Source organism: Equus quagga, chromosome 5 (assembly GCF_021613505.1).
Source record: "Equus quagga isolate Etosha38 chromosome 5, UCLA_HA_Equagga_1.0, whole genome shotgun sequence".
NCBI lineage: Eukaryota > Metazoa > Chordata > Mammalia > Perissodactyla > Equidae > Equus > Equus quagga.
In genome coordinates, this window is record NC_060271.1 from 75,224,225 (window position 1) to 75,236,605 (window position 12,381).

Sequence of the window (12,381 nt, forward strand, 5' to 3'; positions counted from 1 at the left end):
TTATTATTTAATGATTCCATCACAAATTCCAATTTGTGTGTGTGTTGGGGGCATTCCCCACACATCCATGCAATTCTTTGATAGCAACTGAGTGGCCTACCATCCAACTCAATTCTGACACGATCTACCTGAGGAAAGCATCAGATCTCACAGGTTAAGGGCTCAGTCCTAAGAGACTGTCCCCCAACCACAACTTTAAATGCTAATCGCAAGTCCAGGTTGTCACTTGAGGTTTTTTTTTAAAATTTTTTTCCTGAGGGAGATTCACCTGAGCTAACAGTCATTGCTTGCCAATCTTCCTCTTTTTTTGGTATGTGAGCCACTTCCACAGCATGGACACTGAGAGACATGTCGTGTAGATCCATGCCCAGGAATCAAACCTGGGGTGCCGAAGCATAGCACACACCGAACTTAACCACTAGTCCACCAGTATTGGCCCTCAGCTGGGTTTCTGACCAACCAGCTATAGATTAGAGGTTCCAAATACCCTTTCCTGGGGTTTAATTAATTTGCTATTGCAGCTCACAGAACTCAGAAACATTTTACTAACTAGATTATCAGTTTATTGTAAAAGACTATAACTCAGGAACAGACAGATGGAAGAGACGAATAGGGCAAGGCATGTGGGAAGGGGCACAGAACTTCTGTACCTTCCCAGTACCTCCAAGTGTTCACCACCAGGAAGCTCTCTGAACCCCGCCCTTTTGAATTTTTATGGAGGCTTCATTACAGTGGCACAATTGATTAAGTCATTGGCCATTAGTGATTGAACTTAATCTCTAGCCTCTCTCCCATCCCTAGAGGTCAGAGGGTGGGACTGAAAGTTCCAAGCCTCCAATCACATTGTTGGCTCTGCTGGCAACCAGCCGGATCCTTGGGCTTTCCGAAAGTCACCTCGTTAACGTAACAAAAGACACATCTATCACTCTCATTACAAAAAATTCCAAAGATTTTAGGAGCTCAGTGTCTGAAATGGAAAGAAGACCAAATATATATTTCTTATTATAAATCACAATATCATATTGTTCAATATGTTTTTGACTGTCTGAGGATACTTATTAAAGGCTATGAGTGTTTATGTTAAAGTTTCTTTACGATTTTCTGAGTTTTGTTTCTGCGTTCTCTGATGATTGTGTTTTTGTCCTGTTTAATCTTATTTTTAGTTTATGAATTTTCTTGAAATGTCTTGTGATCCTTGGATATCCATTAATATTTACAATTTTGCCCCTTGTTAAAAATATTTGAAAACTTTTTTGCTGCAAGAGAATAGAGAGGATAGAGACTCAGCATAACAGTGAGGCACATGGACTTGACTGAAGTGAGACTACTTGGGTTTGAATTCTAGTTCATTTACTTACTGGGTGCATTATGTAACTTCTCTGTGCTTCAGTTTTCTGACCTGTAGAATGGGAATAACAATAATATCTACCTTAGAAGGTGTGACGATTAAATTTAATATATATAAAGCATTAGAACATTGCCTGTCACATGGTAAGCGCTGGACGAAGGTTTACTGCTATCACTGCTGTTGCTGTTATTGCTGCTGGCTTCTCAGAACTCTGTGGATAGTACAAGAGACAGTAAAGTGAAGGGATCAACTGTTCTGTATAAAAATTCTCAATTAACTTCCCCCCACAATATCGCTATTTTCATAGTCCTTGATATTTTAAAAGGAAAACTAACTTCTTTCACTATAATGCATTCCACAAGTACTGTGAGTAACAGAATCTCCAGTTGTTTCTCCACTCCACCATATGTTTTCTGACCTTCAGAAATGCGTTTATAGTTTTCATTTGAAGATGTCCCATCTCTGTTCATTTTTTTATTGTCCATTTATCTATGTTTTATTCCTTTTGTATAATTTTAATAAAATCACAATGTACCAAGGATCAGATTGTCACATCAGAATCACAGGAATCAGAGACATTACCCAGGATCAATTTTTACTAATAGTTTGGGACATAGATAATTAAGACGCACAGACAAGGAGGAGAGAGGACTTTCAAATTCTTCGTTCCCACCTCAGACACCTACTCTCTGGCAGAGAATAACACATGAGATTTTATAGGCTTCCTCACATCAAGAGGCATTTAAGTTATTAAAACCTCCACTTTGTACCCCAGAAAGTATATAGCCAATGTGACACTCTGAGAAGAACTGTGTTTCATAAATTCTCTATTGATTTACTATAAGTAATCTTTTTGCCACAGGCATCCAGTTAAGGGCATTCTGTGGATAAGATGTAGATAAGTTTTAAGAGCATTCTGTAGATAACTGAACTTCTTCTTCAAAATTATTTTGGCTGTAAATAAGTTCTTTTGTCTTTTTATATAAATTTTAGAATGAGCTTATCATTATCTACAAAGTTTCTTGCTATAAATTTGATTGGAATTTAGTTGAATTTATGGATTAGTATAGGGAGAATTAACATCTTAGTGACATTGTCTTCCAATTCATGAACATAGTACATCTCTCCACTTATAAAAATCTTATTTTGTTTTTCATCAATGTTTTATAATTTTCAGCATACGGATATGGTCACTGTTTTGATAGAAAACATATTATTGGTTAATATTATTCTATTAATATTGTTTATTATTACTATTTTTCTAATATTGTCTATTAATATTGTTTTTCCATTTCAATTTCCAATTAATGATTGCTTGTACAGAGAAATACATTTGATTTTTAGTTGTTGACCTTATATACTATGATATAACTAAACTCACTTTTTGGTTCTAAGAGCTTTTTTGTAGATTTCTGTAGACCTTCTATAAAGACAATCACATTGTGTATGAGTAGAGCAAATATAATTCATTCCTTTAAAACCAGTATCCCTTTGGGTTTTTTTCTTACTTTTTTGCACTGGCTAAGAGTTCCAGTAAAGTGTTGAGTGGGAAAATAAAAGAAGAAATTATTTCCTTTTTCCATTCTTGTGGTAAAATCTTTTGATCTTTCATTACTGAGTATGTTGGTAGCTGTAGGTTTTTCATAGATGCCCTTTATAAAGTAGAGGAAGTATCTTTCTATGCCTAGTTTACTGGGAATTTTTATCAAGAATAGATATTGAATTTCCTTGAAGACTTTTCTTGATCTATTCAGATGATTATGTAATTTTCTCTTTTTGTTCTGTTGATATGGTGAATTACATTGATGGATTTTTGAAGTTTTTACCAGCTTCACATTTCTGGGTTAAATCTCATTGTGCAGTGATATATTATCTTTTTTTTTATATTGCTAGGCTGTATTCACCAATATTTTGTTGAGGATTTTTGCATTTAGGTTTAAGAAAGGTCATACTCTGTAGTTTGAATTTCTTGTAATGTCTTTGTCTGGTTTTGGTATTACGGTAAGCTTGGACTCAGAAAATAAACTGAGGAGTTGTTTCATTTTTTCTACTTCCCAGAAAAACACATTTGAATTGGTATTTCTTCCTTAAATATTTTAACAATTCAGCAGTGAAGCCATCTAAGAATGAAGCATTATTTCTTGGGGGGAGGTGTTTTAAACAAAAATTAAATTTGGAAAGATAGATGCATAGATACACAGATATGTGGATATATAGTTTCAGTCACATGCCACATAACAACAAGGATACATTCTAAGATACATTTGTTGGCTGATTTTGTCATTGTGTGAACATCATAGAGTATACTTATACAAACCTAGATAGTATAGCCTACTACATACCTAGGCTATGTGGTATTAATCTTATGGGACCACTATTGTGTATGCAGTCCATTGTTGACCAACATGTCATTATGCAGTGCATGACTGTACAGATAGATTAGATTAGATAGACAGATGAAGATATATTCCTTCTCCTTTATATTCCTTTTATTCTCTTATTTCTATAATAATAATGTATTGCTTTTCTAAAACAAAAGTTATTTTCAACTGTAGTTGGATTAAGGAATCTAATTAAATTCAAGTGTTCAACTGGAACAACAAAAATCTAAAAATGAGAAAAGTCTAGAAATTTTTTTTTAATAATGAGAAAGACTTTTCAGAGCTACACTACAATAATAATTGCAACAAGATAATGATTCTCCAGGAATCAACAAAGCCATTAAATACAAGAAAGATAAGAAACAGATGTGTGAATGAGACAGCAAGAAAATTTAGTTAGTGATGTAGATGGCTTTTGTAACAGCAGAGAAATTTTGAGTCATTCAGTTATAGATATTGGGACCAAAAACATGGTTGGTGAACTAAAGGTATCACAAAAAAGAATTCTAAGTTGAATTAAACATTGAAATTTAAGACATTGAAGATAAAAATGCCATTAGAAAATACAGATGAGTATATGTGTGCTATGGATTAAATTCTGTTCCCCCAAAATTCATATGGTGAAGCCTTAAGCCTCAATGTGACTAGGTTTGGAGACAGGGCCTTTAAGGAGGGAATTAAGGTTAAATGAGGACGTAAAGGTGAGGCCCCAATCCAGGACTGGTGCGACACTAGAGCTCTATCTCTCTATGAGCGCACAGAGGAAGGGCTATGTGAGGACACAGTGAGAAGGCAGCAGTCTGCAAGCCAGGGAGAGAGCTCCCCAGAATCTATCCCTGCTGACACCTGATCTTGGACTCCCATCCTCTAGAACTGTAAGAATATAAATGTCTGCTGTTTAAGCCACCCACTTTAAGGTATTTTGTTACAGCAGTCTGAGAAGATTGATACAACAGATGGAGGAAATTAGCCTGAACTTACGGCAAAAGGGGGTGGGGGAGAATCACAAAGTGAATGGAAAGATTTGATATATAATGAAAACTTAAATATTGAATCAGTTAGAAAAACAATAGTACCTACAACATTAAAAGATGGGCAACAAACTACAAAATATCGGCAACATATTGTATAAGAAGTTCATATGAAAAATAAAAGATGAATTTTCAAGATAGAATTTGAATAGACAATTTAGGAAAGACTGACAGGTGTTAAAGATTACCTTTTGACCTTATTATGAAAAGAAGTTAATCCTGTCAATTTGCTGTGTCCCTGTACAACCTGAGGGGTAACTCAAGCATCACAAGGATTTAGGAGTTTGTTTTACAGAAGAAAGAGAATGCCTTCAAGGATCACCAGGTAATCAGCCCCCAGCTGCCATTAACCCCAGAAGTCAGATTGCCCAGAGACTTATCAGGAGTGAAAGACACACAGATTACCTGTTTGTTTCTCCAAAACTCCTCCTGCCACATCCATTAGCCCTATAAACTCCCCTGCTTTCTTCTCTTGTTAAGGCAGATTTGGAGAAGCCATGCTCCTGTGCTCTTGTCTTGGCCAATTCTAGTAAACATTTCTCCATCTCCAAGCACCGAAGTCTCAGTGTTTAGCTTACTGCACATCAGACACATGAATTTGAGGTTAACGGGTTCAGTGACAATCATATCAGGAAGGATATAAACAACTATTTATACCACAAATATTTAATAAGCCCCTGTTATATGATGGCACTTTTTAAGGCAGAAGATATAGAGCTATCAGAAGAAAATTATTTCAGTGACTTGAATAGAGGTTTAATAGAGTTTAAATATGCATTTAGCTGATGTCTATGGGGGCACCCAATGACCAGGTCACTTCCAGATTAACACAAGGGCAATGTTTTTATGGACTAGGGGAAGGTCAGTCATGTGTCCTTGTGGTTTTGGCTCAGGAAGCTACTTTTGTCTGTAAACCAAACTTGCCTTGGTTCCTGTTTTCATGCCCCTTGCTTGGTATCATTGGTGTAATCCAATCAGTTAGGAAAGAAAGAGGGAAGAGGGAGGGAGAGGCAGAAGGAGGGGTGGAAAAGGAGGGGCAAAGGAGGAGCTGAGGATCCTCTATCAGTGTTGCTGTTAGTAGTTTCACAAAGCAGTGAGCCGAACACAATACTGTCTTCATGGAGTTGACAGGCTGATAGGAGGAAAGTGACAGTAAGTAAAACAAATACATAATATCAGGTGATACACTTTCTGAAGAAAATTGAAGCCGGTTAAAGAAGACAGGGAATAGCATGGCCCAGTGAATATGTGTCCTGGGGTAGCAGCAATGTGAAGAGAATAATCAGAAAAGCCTCTCTGATTAAGAGACACAAGGAAGGAAACAGGGAGTGAGCCAACTGAGTATCTGGAACAGAGTTCCAGAGCGTAGGGAATGACAACGCAAAGTATTTTGCTTGGCCTGTTCAAGAAACAGCAAAGAGGACAGAACAACCAGAGTAACTAGACTGGAGAGAGAGGGAGAGATGTGGATCTGAGTTCAGAGAGATGAAGGAAAGGGCATGTCAGATTTAAAAGATTCTTGTAGACTATATTAAGTATCTGGTTTTTACTTCCATGAGATAGCTATCTTATCAGATGGATGTATTAATGGCCTAGGAGACACTTATAAAAAACAGTTTTAAAAAACTTTACAATTTGTTTATTGCAAATGCAGAATATGCTACAAAAACTGGCACTTTAAAATTAAAAATCAAAATTGTGTGATTAGAAATTTTAAGCATTTTTTGAGGCAGATATAACAAATTTAGGTTAGAGGGATGCAGGCAAGAATAAAATAAAAATCAGCATGAGCAATAGAAAACTGAAGGCAATCCCATTTCACTTAATGTATCTCAGGCAGCACATGATATCTTTCTGTGAGTTGTATAAGAAAAGTTTGTGAAAAGATTAGTATTCTACTTTTAAATACATAATTCTATAATAATACATATTATATTATATAACAGAAAAACAATGTTAGTAGACATTTAAAATAGCTAATTTTATTAAAACACAGTTTTCCCAACTCATCTCCTACCTAAAGAATTCTTGATAAGTTAAATATTTTTAATATTAAAAATCATATTATAAATTTTTTCTTCCAGTTTTATAAGAAAGGAGCTTGGAAGTGTCCTCACAACAAGTAAAAAGCTGAACAGATTGAAAAATCAACAACTGGTCTTGGATTCATAAGAGAGGGGAGGACACAGGGCAAACTGTTGCCACCAAGATAGTAGACACACAGGCACTACAGGGAGTCTTGGCTTCCTGGAGCAGAGACTCACAAATTGAAACCTCCACAGGAATGAGAGCCAGGACTGGAAAACCTGACCTATAATCAAACAGCTGCTGGAGGTTCAGTAAGGACAACTCTGAGAGGGAAAAACTCCAAAGGACTCAGTCACAGGGAGACCCCCTCAATACCATAAGATTTACCTCCTGGAGCTCAACCAGGTTCCCATGGTAAATATGGAGAAAAAATTCCCTTCTTCCAGCAAGGAGAAGGGAAAAGGAACCACTTTAAAATACACCAGAGCTATTCTTCCTAATAAGGCCTGCCATCACGGGAAACTAATTGACCTAACTTGCTGGGGTATTAGCAGAGTCTAACTGACCTGGGGGGAGGAAATATCAACTTCAGTTGTCCTAGCCTTCCACATGGGAAAGGGAAATACTCAAGTCCAACCCACTCTAGCCATTCTGTCCCACTTAAGCAGGGAGAATAAAACTAAGAAACACTTGTGAAGTTCATAACCCAGAGGCATAAGCTCACTAAAAGACAGAGACCTAATCATAAGGCTATGGAACACTTTTCGTCCCACCACACCTCATCACCCCACTAGCAAAGACCTATTCACAGCAGTTCCTTTTACCTATGACTTCATGTCTAGCTATCAAGAAAAAATTACAAGGCATACCAAAAGACAAAGAACACAAGTGAAGAGATAAAGCAAGCATCAGAACCAGACATGGCAGGGATGTTGGAATTATCAGAATGGAAATTTAAAACAACTATGATTAATACACTAAGGGCTCTAACAGATAAAGTAGACAGCATCTAAGAGGAAAAGGGCAATGTACTAGATGGGTGGAAATCCTAAGAAAGAACCAAAAAGAAATGACAGAGATCAAAATACTGTAAGAGAAATGAAGAATGCCTTTGATGGGCTTATTGGTAGACTGAACATGGCTAAGGATGGAATCTCTGATGTAAAGGATATATCAATAGTAGTTTTGAAAACCAAAAATCAAAGAGAACTGTAGGGAAACTACAAAAGGTATAACTTACATGTAATGGGAATACCAGGAGAAGAAAAAGAGAAAGGAGCAGAAAAATATTTGAAACAATAAAGACTGAGAATTTTCCCAAATTAAAGTCAGACACTAAACCACAGATACAGGAAACACAGAGAATATCAAGCAGGATAAATGCCAAAAAACTTACACCTAGGCATATCATTTTCAAATTACAGTAAATCAAAGATAAAGAAAAAATCCTGAATGAAGTCGAGGGGAACTTATCTATGGAGGCACAAAGGTAAGAATTACATCTGGCTTCTCCTCAGAAACCATACAAGCAAGAAAAGAGTGGAAGGAAATATTTAAAGTTTAAAGTATTGAGAGAAAAAATCCACAAACCTAGAATCTGTACCCCACAAAATTGTCCTTCAAAAATAAAGGAGAAATAAAGTCTTTCTCAAACAAGCTAAAGTTGAGAGAATTAGTTGCCAGTAAGCCTACCTTGCAAGAAAGTGTTAAAGGAAGTTCTTCAGTGAGAATTGCAATAAAGTATTTGATTATGCATACTTATGTATATAACTTATGTATAAAAATATGCATATCTCTGGCCCAGCCTCATGGCCAAGTGGTTAAAGTTCCAAGCGTTCTGCTTTGGTGGTCTGGTTTCATGGGTTTGGATCCCAGGTATGGACTTACTTCTCTCACCAACCATGACGTGGAGATTTTCCACGTGCAAAAAAATAGAGGACCATTGGCACAAATGTTAGCTCAGGGCTAATCTTCCTCAAGCAAAAATAAAAGAAGAGGTTGGCAATGGATGTTAACTCAGGGTGAATCTTCCTCAGCAAAAAAAAATATATATGTATATATATACATACACACAACCACATGTATATGCTTATGTATGCATATACATATTTGTGTGAATGACAGTAATGATACAAGGGACGGGAAATGAGTGACAGCAATGATACAAGGGATGGTAAGAAGTATTAGGATTATTTTGTTATTATAAGGTACACTACATGTGAAGTTGTATAGTGTTATTTGAAAGTAGACTTTGGATTCATTGTAAATGTATATTGCAAACTCTAGGGAAATCACTAAAAGAAGGTAATAAAAAGTATAACTAATATGTTAAGAAAAGAGATAAAATGAAATAATCAAAAATGCTCAATTAAAACCACAAAAGGCACAAAAAAGAGTGAAGAGCAAAAACGAGAACAAAGAACAAGGTCAATAATTGAAAATAGTGATGAATATAGTAGATATTAATCCAACTATATCAATAACCACTTTGAATGTCAATGGCCTAATCTACCAATTAAGACAGAGACTGTCAGAGTGGATCAAAAAACACAACCCAACAATATGTTGTTTACAAGAAACACACTTTAAATATAAAGCACATATAGATTAAAAGTAAATGGATGGAGAAATATATACCATACTAACACTAATCAAAAGAAAGGAGGAATAGCTAAATTAATTTCAGACAGAGTATACTTCATAAAGTAAGGAAAGTTATCAGAGATAAAGAAGGGTATTACATAGTGATAAAGCAGTCAATTCTCCAAGAAAATATAACCATTCTTAATGTGTATGCAACTAACAACAGAGTGTCAAATTACATCAGGCAAAAACTGATAGATCTACAAGAAGAAATACATGCATCCACTATCATAGTTGGAGAATTTGATACCCCTTTTTCAGGAATGGACAGATATAGAGGTATAAAATCAGTGAGGACATAGTTAAATTCAACAATACGATTAATCAACCGGAAATAATTGTCATCTACAAACTATTTCATCCTACAACAACAGAATGCATATTTTTCTCAAGTTTACATGGAATATTCACCAAGATAGACCATATTCTAAACCATAAAATGCACCTTAACAATTTTTTAAAGAATGGAAATCACACAATATCTTCTCTCAGGTCACAATGGAATTTAACTAGAAATCAATAACAGAAAGATGACTGGAAAATCCCCAACTATGTGAAGATTAAACAACACATAGGTTCTAAATAACTCATGGGGCAGAGAAGAAATGTCAAGAGAAATTTAAAAGTATTTCGAACTACAGGAAAATGACAACACGGCATCAAAATTTGTGAGATGCAGTGTAACTAGTGCATAGAGGGAAATTTATAGCATTGAATGCATATATTAGAATACAGAATATAGAAGGAAAATACCTCAACATGATAAAGGCCCTATATGACAAACCCACAGCAAATATCACTCTCAACAGAGAAAAACTGAAAGTTATCCCTCTAAGAACAGGAATGAGACAAGGATGTCCACTTTGACCACTCTTATTTACCATAGTACTGGAAGTCCTAGTCAGAGCAATCAGGTAAGAAAAAGAAATAAAAGGGATTCATATTGGAAAATAAGAAGTGAAATTGTCACTCTTTGCAGAGGACATGACTTTATATGTAGAAAACCCTAAAGAATCCACTAAAAAACCTTTAGAAATAGTAAACGAATACATTCAAGTTGCAGGGTACAAAATCAACATACAAAAATTGGTTGCATTTCTATACACTAACAATGAAGTAGCAGAAAGAGAAATTAAGAATACAATCCCATTTACAATTGCAACAAAAGGAATAAAATGCCCAGGAATAAACTTAACCAAAGAGGTGAAAGATCTGTGCACCAAAAACTATAAGACATTGTTGAAAGAAATCGAAGAAGACACAAAGAAATGGAAAGATATTCCATGGTCTTGGATTGGAAGAATTAACATCGTTAAACTTTCCATACTTCCTAAAGCAATCTATAGATTCAATGCAATCCCTATCAAAGTTCCAACAACATTTTTCACAGAAATAGAACAAAGAATCCTAAAATTTATATGGAACAACAAAAGACCCCAAATAACAAAAGGGTTCCTGAGAAAAAAGAGCAAAGCTGGAGATATCACACTCCCTGATTTCAAAATATATTACAAAGCCATAGTAACCAAAACAACATGGTATTGGCACAGAAACAGACACACAGATCAACGGAACAGAATCGAGAGCCCAGAAATAAAAACACATGTTTATGGACAGCTAATATTCGACAAGGGAGCCAAGAGCATACAACGGAGAAAGGAGAGTCTCTTCAATAAATGGTGTTGGGAAAACTGGACAACCACACTCAAAAGAATGAAAGTAGACCATTTCCTTACACCATGCACAAAAATCAACTCAAAATGGCTTAAAGACTTGAATGTAAGACTCGAAACCATGGAACTCCTAGAAGAAAACATAGGCAGTATGCTCCGCTCTTTGACATTGGTCTTAGCAGCATATTTTCAAGTACCATGTCTGACCAGGCAAGGGAAACAAAAGAAAAAATGAGCAAACAGGACTACATCAAACTAAAAACCTTCTGCACAGCAAAGGAAACCATCAACAAAACAAAAAGACAACCTAACAATTGGGAGAAGATATTTGCAAACCATATATCAGATAAGGGGTTAATATCCAAAATATACAAAGAACTTATACATCTCACAAAGAAAAAAACCAACAACCTAATCAAAAAATGGGCAAAAGATCTGAACAGAGATTTCTCCAAAGAAGATATATGGGTGGACAACAGGCATATGAAAAGATATTCAACATCATTAGCTATCAGGGAAATGCAAATCAAAACTACAAGGAGATATCGCCTCGCTCCAGTCAGAAAGGCTATAATTAACAAGACAGGAAACAACAAGAATTGGAGAGGGTGTGGAGAGAAGGGAACTCGAGTACACTGCTCGAGGGAGTGCAAATGGGTGCAGCCACTATGGAAAGCAGTATGGAGTATCCTCAGAAAATTAAGAATAGATCTACCGTATGATCCAGTTATCCCACTGCTGGGTATTTATCCAAAGAACGTGAAAACACAAATGCATAAAGATACATGTACCCCTATGTTCATTGCAGCATTATTCACAATAGCCAAGACTTGCAAGCAACCTAGGTGCCCATCAAGAGATGAATGGATAAAGAAGATGTGGTATGTATACATAATGGAATACTACTCAGCCATAAAAAAATGATGAAATCTGGCCATTTGTGACAGCATGGATCAACCTTGAGGGTATTATGCTAAGGGAAATAAGTCAGAGGGAGAAAATAAAATACCATATGATCTCACTCTTAAGTAGAAGATAAAAACAACGACAAACAAACACATAGCAACAGAGATTGGATTGGTGACTACCATAGGGGAAAGCGGAGGGGAGTGGGCAAAAGGTATAATTAGGCTCACATATGTGGTGATGGACTATAATTAGTTTTTGGGTGGTGAACATGATGTAATCTACACAGAATTCGAAATATATTACAGTGTACATCTGAAAGCTATATGATGTTATAATCCAATGTTACTGTGATAAAAAAAACCAAAAAT